This window comes from Oncorhynchus gorbuscha, linkage group LG15 (assembly GCF_021184085.1).
Source record: "Oncorhynchus gorbuscha isolate QuinsamMale2020 ecotype Even-year linkage group LG15, OgorEven_v1.0, whole genome shotgun sequence".
NCBI lineage: Eukaryota > Metazoa > Chordata > Actinopteri > Salmoniformes > Salmonidae > Oncorhynchus > Oncorhynchus gorbuscha.
Window position 1 is genome coordinate 69,561,199 of NC_060187.1, and position 8,924 is coordinate 69,570,122.

The 8,924-nt window shown below is 45.1% G+C and overlaps 1 protein-coding gene across 1 annotated transcript in view; it reads left to right on the plus strand.

Moving 5' to 3' along the window:
- Positions 1-8,924, plus strand: part of zfpm2a (zinc finger protein, FOG family member 2a) — a 187,287-nt gene that overhangs the window by 105,905 nt on the left and 72,458 nt on the right. The gene's annotated exons all lie outside the window — the stretch shown is intronic.

Consider the following 8,924-nt stretch of genomic DNA (forward strand, 5'->3'; position numbering starts at 1 on the left):
ATGTTGCTATTCTCACCCCAGCTTTACATCAATCGGCTGGCCCCTCTTGTTTTAAGACATCCCAGTGAAGTTCCTCTTTAACGGCTGGAAAATATGTTGACCTGGTGCTCTGGTGAAACGACGAGTCCTCCAGGGTTTTGATATTTCATTTTCATTTGGATTAATTAAGAACATTCTTATTAAAAATTGTAACCAATCTCACATTCATCCTGTTAAGAAACATAAGGAAAAGTCCACAAGGATTTTAGACTCAGAGGCCCTGCCCGTTCTCATGGATTTCTGTACCGCTACAACTTTATTAAATCATTCTCTGAGCTGTTTCTGACTGTTTTCTAAGCTCCCCTCACGGTTCTAAAGTCATCAATGGCTTTAAATATTTCATCTAACCATGAAATATGGACTCTTTTCGGGTCCAGGCCTGTTATCCTCAAGCAAAGAGTGATTCTAAGGATGAACACCTCAAGCCACTACTGAGCATGACATGCAAATATAGTTCTCTTCCATTTTTGCATGAATTTACATGAAAGGTGGGTAGCCAATGTGACAGTCTATTGCCCTCAGAGTGAACAAGTAGTGTCAAATGCATCCTCATATGGTTGAGATGCAGTTATCAGAGTATTTGTACTAAAGGTTTCCTACATTTGTATACTTCCTAAAAATGAAGTTAAGATATAGGAACGCTGCGTGCTGAACTAACTACGTTTTAAACTGCTCACATTCAAAGAGACTGAGCTGTTGGACAATATTGTAATGTTCTAGATTGTTAGTTACAGCCCTCTGCCTTCGCCTGAATCCTTCCCTGAGATCCTCCTATCTTCAGGCGTCTAACTGAGCCAGGTGCTAGGCTTCACCTGTAATGGCTTGTGGAGGGGTTACAAAGAATATAACATCTTCTCTCAATTAAAGGGAGAGGAAGAGCTCTCTGGCATATTGCCTTTAAGGATCTCTCCTTTCTGTGTCTATTCTCATGGGTACATATGCTATGCTTCGCTGCTTGCCCTCCTCTCTCTTCTCTTAGTCTCAGTCATCTCTCAAATGAGCTGCTGGCTGTTAGCAACTTCACACAATACATCATTAAAACCGAGCTGAACTCGAGTAACGTATTTTGGTTTTATTGAGCTGCCTGTTTTACTGTGATACGAACATACTTCATATTCGCCAAACCTATAGATAAACAAGAAAGCTGGCAATAAATTCTCTGCTATTTCCATCAGGGACTCATCCTGCACTGCACTCACTGCTTAATTTACCAACCACCTGGTCATTAAGCAGTTTTGCTTGTATATATACAGTAGTAGTGTAAAAACCCCATTGGCAACTTCCACAGAAAGGCATTTTAGCTCTTGTTTTCTACTGAGGGAGGAAAGGGACTTAGTTGTATTCTGCGTCTTAATGATATACTGCCATTTAAAGACAGAAACCAGCTCTAATGTCTCACCCAACCAGAGAAAGCCTTACGAGGGGAAATAAAATAAGGACTAAGAGAAAAGAGCAATGTGAGGGAGAAAGAAAAGCGAAAGCTGGGTAGTTTTGATGCATGTCAGACCAGCCTCGTGTTCCTCTACAGGGTCAGGAAGGCAGTATAAAGCATTTGAAGGTAGAAATAAACCCTGATTGTTTCATGAGTCTCTACTTCATTCACCCAAGAGGGGCTCTCAGTCATTCTCATGAAGTATGACCTCTAGGGACTATTACATCTCTTCTCTCTGTGTTAGATTGTGAAACCACAGAGGTGAATGAATTACCCACTGGCATGGCAGCTCTAAGGCATTAACGTCACCTGTCCTTCTCTCTCACTCTTTGAAATCCAAGCTGGAAACACGGGACCTTCTTGTGTGATATTGATATGCCCTCGATGGAATCGAAAGGGGTCTTTCAGACACGTCACTCGCAGACTTCCGTATCTAGATCAAGGCGTCTTCCATGATTGTAGCATACATTCAAACTTAGCTAATACTGTAAGTCATGCGGTCTCACCACTTGAAAAAGTCCCAAGATGCAGAGATTCATTGGGATTATTCCATAAAGCTTGCACTTGTGGTGCTGTCTGTCTTAGTAGTTAGTAGCAGAGATTGTCAGGCCTGGCAGGTGTGTCATGTGAGTCTGATGATTACACCAATGAGGAGCGTAGTGTTCAGGAGTCAGAGGGGACGAGTGGTAACTGCATGCAAACTGTGTTAGCTAGCTGAGCTAAAGCCTAGGATTCAAGATGGAGGAGCTAATGCGATTCTTCAGGTGCCAGGCAGGGTTTCTCATCACCAGTGGTGTAGTGGAGGATAAACACAGTTTATGCACCTTTTTTTACATTTTGAGTAAGTTTTTACCCATTTATTGCAACAAAATTCTTTGGTTAATGGTGTTACTTTATTCACCAGTAACGGCGGTCAGAGTTGACTTTTTTTGGGGAGGGTTGAACAAAGCTAGATCAGCTTTAATATTGAGGATCAATTTATGGTTCTATAAATGTTTTGTTTTACACTACCACCCCTCCCCTGATTGGAGTAAACTAACTAGGGCCGGGACGATTTCAGTATCGCAATATTTTTTTCCACTGCAAAACATTTAAACACAAAGCAGACCTAACTCCTGCTGTGTAAAATGTTGTGTGTTATAGCTGAAAATAAATCAATGTGATTCTGGATGACAGCATAATGGGGTGGCAGGTAGCCTAGTGTTTAGAGCGTTGGACTGGTAACACAAAGGTTGCTAGATCAAATCCCTGAGCTAACAAGGTAAAAATCTGTTGTTCTGCCCCTGAACAGGCAGTTAACCCAGTGTTCCTAAGCCTTCATTGAAAATAAGAATTTGTTCTTAACTGACTTGCCTAGTTAAAAAAAAAATGGTGTCTGTTTCTAACATTAGGGCTGTTTTCTTGTTTTGTTTTCTTACCACGATACTTACGAGTATAGCGATACTGGTATCATCCCGGCCCTACAACTTACAGCTATTTTCACTCAAATGTACAGTACATGTAGTCAAATAATTATGCATATATTCAACATTTCCTGATCAGGGTTTTTCAGATCCCCTAACAGTACAGTTTGCAGTTCTAGCTGAACACTGATATAAAAGAGAGCTACCTACCTTTTTTTTACCACGACATCATGTCAGCTTGGGTTATCCAACCACATCCATTCCATAGTCTGGTGAGAGGTGGTGAGTCTGTAGTGCTGGTCCCCAGAGCTAGACAGAGGCAGCAGCCAGGGGAACCGGGCGGTCCCATCTACTGTGGCTCTTGGTAAGTCTGCTGTGGCTCTCAGTGGGTCTACTGTGGGTCTAATGTGTGTCTCTATGGGTCTGCTGCGGGTCTCTATGGGTCTACTGTGGGTCTTCTGTGGCTCTCTATGGGTCTATTGTGGGTCTGATATGGGTCTCGGTAAGTCTACTGTGGATCTCTATGGGTGTACTGTGGGTCTTCTGTGGCTCTCTATGGCTCTACTGTCTGATGTGGTTCTCTGTGGGTCTCTATAGGTGTACTTTGGCTCTCTATGGGTCTACTATGGGTCGCAACAGAAGTGACACAATTTCACCTGGGTAATATTTCCTGCAAAACTGGATTTCTTTTAGCTAAATATGCAGGTTTAAAAATATATACTTCTGTGTATTGATTTTAAGAAAGGCATTGATGTTTATGGTTAGGTACACGTTGGAGCAACGACAGTCCTTTTTCGTGTATGCGCACCGCAACGATTATATGCAACGCAGGACACGCTAGACAAACTAGTAATATCATCAACCATGTGTAGTTATAACTAGTGATTATGATTGATGAAGTTTAATGCTAGCTAGCAACTTACCTTGGCTTCTTACTGTATTCGCGTAACAGGTAGGCTCCTCGTGAGGCAGGTGGTTAGAGTGTTGGACTAGTTAACCGTAAGGTTGCAAGATTGAATCCCTGAGCTGACAAGGTAAAAATCTGTCGTTCTGCCCCTGAACAAGGAAGTTAACCCACCGTTCCTAGGACGTCATTGAAAATAAGAATGTGTTCTTAACTGACTTGCCTAGTTAAATAAAGATTAAATAAAGGTGTAATAAAAAATAAAAAAATCTGCAAAATCGGCATCCAAAATGGCCGATTTCCGATTGTTATGAGAACTTGACATCGGCCCTAACTAATCGTCCATTCTGATTAATCGGTCGATCTCTAGTCTCTATAGGTGTACTGTGGGTCTGTTGTGACTCTCCATGGGTCTACTGTGGCTCTCTATGGGTCTACTGTGGGTCTATGTGGGTCTACTGTGGGTCTACTGGGTCTCCTGTGGGTCTCCTGTGGGTCTACTGTGTCTCCTGTGGGTCTACTGTGGGTCTACTGTGATCTCTATGGGTCTACTGTGGGTCTACTGTGGGTCTACTGTGTCTCCTGTGGGTCTACTGTGGGTCTACTGTGATCTCTATGGGTCTACTGTGGGTCTACTGTGGGTCTACTGTGTCTCCTGTGGGTCTACTGTGTCTCCTGTGGGTCTACTGTGGGTCTATTGCGGCTCTCTATGGGTCTACTGTGGGTCTATGTGGGTCTACTGTGGGTCTACTGGGTCTCCTGTGGGTCTACTGGGTCTCCTGTGGGTCTACTGTGATCTCTATGGGTCTACTGTGGGTCTGCTGTGGGTCTACTGGGTCTCTGTGGGTCTCCTGTGGGTCTACTGTGGGTCTACTGTGATCTCTATGGGTCTACTGTGGGTCTGCTGTGGGTCTACTGGGTCTCTGTGGGTCTCCTGTGGTTCTACTGTGGGTCTACTGTGATCTCTATGGATCTACTGTGGGTCTGCTGTGGCTCCCTATGGGTCTACTGTGGCTCTCTATGGGTCTACTGTGGCTCTCAATGGGTCTACAGTGGTTCTATCGGTCTCAACGTGTCTGCTGTGGGTCTCTGTGGCGCTCTATGGGTCTACTGTGGCTCTCTATGGGTCTACTGTGGGTCTGATGTGGATCACAGAGGGTCTACTGTGGCTCTCTGTGGGTCTCCTGTCGGTCTACTGTCGCTTTCTATGGGTCTACTGTGGGTCTGATGTGTGTCTCAGTGGGTGTTCTGTGGGTCTCTATAGGTGTACTGTGGGTCTGTATAGGTGTACTGTGGCTCTGTTGTGACTCTCTATGGGTCCACTGTGGGTCTCTATGGGTCCACTGTGGGTCTCTATGGGTCTACTGTGGCTCCGTTGTTGGTCTCTGTGGGTCTACTGTGGCTCTCTATGGGTCTACAGTGGTTCTCTATCAGTCTCAGTGTGTCTGCTGTGGGTCTCTGGCTCTCTATGCGTCTACTGCGGGTCTCTATGGGTATACTGTGGATCTCAGTGGGTCTACTGTGGCTCTCTATGGGTCTACTGTGGTTCTCTATGGGTCTACTGTGGGTCTCTATGGGTCTACTGTGGGTCTACTGTGGCTCTCTATGGGTCTACTGTGGCTCTCTATGGGTTTCCTATGGGTCTACTGTGGGTCTCTATGGGTCTATTGTGGGTCTCTATGGGTCTATTGTGGGTCTCTATGGGTCTACTGTGGGTCTCTATGGGTCTAATGTGGGTCTCTATGGGTCTACTGTGGGTCTCTATGGGTCTACTGTGGGTCTCTATGGGTCTACTGTGGGTCTACTGTGGCTCTCTATGGGTCTACTGTGGCTCTCTATGGGTTTCCTATGGGTCTACTGTGGGTCTCTATGGGTCTATTGTGGGTCTCTATGGGTCTACTGTGGGTCTCTATGGGTCTACTGTGGGTCTCTATGGGTCTACTGTGGGTCTCTATGGGTCTACTGTGGGTCTCTATGGGTCTACTGTGGGTCTCTATGGGTCTACTGTGGGTCTCTATGGGTCTACTGTGGGTCTCTATGGGTCTACTGTGGGTCTCTATGGCTAGGGAGTGATGGACGATGCTGGGGGAGAACAGTGGTGCATTACAGTTGTCCAGCAGGACTAGCAGACAAGAGGAAAGAGAGAGAGTAAAACTTGTGGGGAAGAGCATGACAGGAAATCTGGACGTCTGTAGGACAGCGATAGGGTCACATCTCCAGCCTTTATCAAAGAGGAAAGCAGATTTCACAGCTGATGGAAGGCCGTGGCAGCAGCCCCAGGTCGCAGGGGTGCTGAGTTTGTTGTGAGGTACTGTAGCTATCCATACACAGCCTGCTGCTGCTACAGGAACCTGTTAACAGGCACATACACCTCTGGCTAGACAGTACTTCATGCTTTATCGGTGTTAGATGATCACACTAGGTCTAAATGTCCGTCCCTTTTTCCTCATGTATATATGTATATTGTCTTCAAAGAAAGAAATTAAATTAAGTGGTAAATTAAGTGGTACGTCAATCACGGAATACTTTGAACTGATTTCAGGTTCTCAGTGCATTGTATCAACCATAGAAATATAATGTTCTTTCATTAAAGTCATTTATCCCAGAAGGACTCAGGGACTGAAGTGTAAACAAAGTTGGGTTGGATTATTGTATAGTGTGTGAAGGGAGAGAAGAGAGAGAGAGGGAGAGGTCACATAGAGAGAGAGGGAGAGGTCACATAGAGAGAGAGGGAGAGGTCACATAGAGAGAGAGAGAGAGAGAGAGAGAGAGAGAGAGAGAGAGAGAGAGAGAGAGAGAGAGAGAGAGAGAGAGAGAGAGAGAGAGAGAGAGAGAGAGAGAGAGAGAGAGAGAGAGAGAGAGAGAGAGAGAGAGAGAGAGAGAGAGAGAGAGAGAGAGAGAGAGAGAGAGAGAGAGAGAGAGAGAGAAATCATTGAGCGAGAGCCCAGACAGAAATAGAAAGTGAGCTGCCCAAAGCTGCAACCCCAGCTTGTCAGTACCCTGTTTGGTTGTGTTCTGTTCTTCCCAGGGTTGGGCAAGGTTCTCCTCTCTGACTGATGGCGCTGCCAGCGCTCAGCCTCATCCTTCACTTCTCTCACTTCTTCCCCTGATCAATCAGACTATTAAGCTCCAATTACACCAGCCAGCCCCGCCACACAACCAGGTGAGCGACAAGCACATTCAGCCAGCCCAGCCCAGACACGCACGGCCCAACCAGCCAACACTCCCAAATTAACCCAAATGAATAGTGACACTGAGACATAAATGTCTGCAATCGAGGGCTTAATGACATGTCTGTGTCGAAGCTATTGAGTAGCAGGTGTCTTAAAAGTAGTAATTACACAAAGCGGGACAGGATGTGAAAAAAGGCCCACGGCTGGGCCAGAGTAGGCCCCAGTGTTGTGGTTAGCTGGGTTCTGTCTCTAGGTGTTGATAATTGATTCATGCTAATAGTAAGCTGCGGATTTGGAGGCCTGTCTGTTCTAGATGCGTGTTGCTGAGGCTGGAGCCTCCTGCTCTATGCTCATAATGCTCATTATAAAGGTCTATTGTAAGGCCTGGTTTCAGTGACTGCTGATCTTTTTACTTTAGCCCTCAGTCGGTATTGATGCAAAGATATTTAGGACAGTGTACGTATTGAGGGCAACCCCTAAAACAGACAGAAAACATGATATGTTTCTACAACAGGAGGCAGGTGAATTTATGTCATTATTGGTCATATCCTGGGAACACTACATTTGTTATTGTTGTTCCTTATATATCACAAGGAAAGAGACAATGTTTTTGTATATTGTAGGCTATATTGTCTGTAATATCTGCTCCGGTGTGATGTGTTTCTGAGTGGAGAGACAGGAAGCCACATCGAGGAAGCAGCTGGCAGTGGAAATGTTGTCGCATGTGAAGCAAAGGGCAGAGACAAATCCTGTGTCATGTTCTTAACAATAATGTGTGTTCACATTAAGATATTAAGACATTGTTTTAGTTTCAATCTACATTTCTGTCATGGATTTTGTGAGAAATATGTGTATTATATACTGCAACCAAGTGATTGAGGCTAGCTGCTACAGTATTCTTTATCATATGTAGTATTATGTGTGTTTTCTGAGAAGAGTAGACTTTTGGTTGTGAACAGAGAGTCTTACCTAGCGAGTGGAGACAAAAGGGGAAATGACAAGATACTGTCCTAATTTGCACCTGGGAGAGAGGTGGTGTCTGTCAGGCCCAGGAGGGGTTTTATAGTGTCATTTAGAACAAGGTGAGAAATGAGGTCCTGCCGTCCATGCTCCAAAAAAAGCACCCAAAAATTATTCAAGCCATCACTCAGACATTTATCTCCTCCCGGTTCCCACCCTCTCCCGTCAATATGTTTATTGTTAGCTACCCCCTAAACTTGAACAAGTGGTGGCGCGGATTTTTCTGCTCCGAAATTATATTTTTCTTCTTGTCATTGCTTCATTAATCAAGAGAAGGCATTCTGAAAAATGTTTTGTTTTGGAGGCTGCAATCTATTTTTTGTGTGTGTGTGTGTTGTTGTTAATCTGCGCCCGTGGCAGGTTTCCCCTTCGAAACGCAGCGCTAAGCAGCGGTATCGCAGGCCTATTGTTGTAGCCTCTGTCATAGCAAGGAGAGCCTGATGCAGGCCTGGGCTGGCCTGATAAGGAAAGAGGATTCAACATGGCTGGAAAGGAGAATCAGTGGGACTTGAGAGTGGAGTACGGATGGGGCAGACGCGCACACAGACGTCCGCGCGCATGCGGGTGTGCGCCCACACACATGTACTCGCGCGCACACAAACGCATACACACACTCACACGTAAGCATGAACACACATGCAAGCACACAAATCATCATCATCATCACACTGGCACATGCCCAGGCAATTATTTACAGTACAACATCCAATTACATATGCAAGAAGACACCCCATGAGATAGTAGTTACAGTACACCACCTCTCTGCTACTACTTACTGGCAACACACTGTCTGCCACTGCACCATACAGCCCACGAAGAAGTAACCAAAAAACAACAATGTATTTGATTTCTTGTATTTTGTATATAAAGTCGACCTATCCTTTCTGTCTGAAAGTAATACCCTCTTGGATGTGGTTGGTAAAACCAGACAATTATCTGCACTAACCGGATTT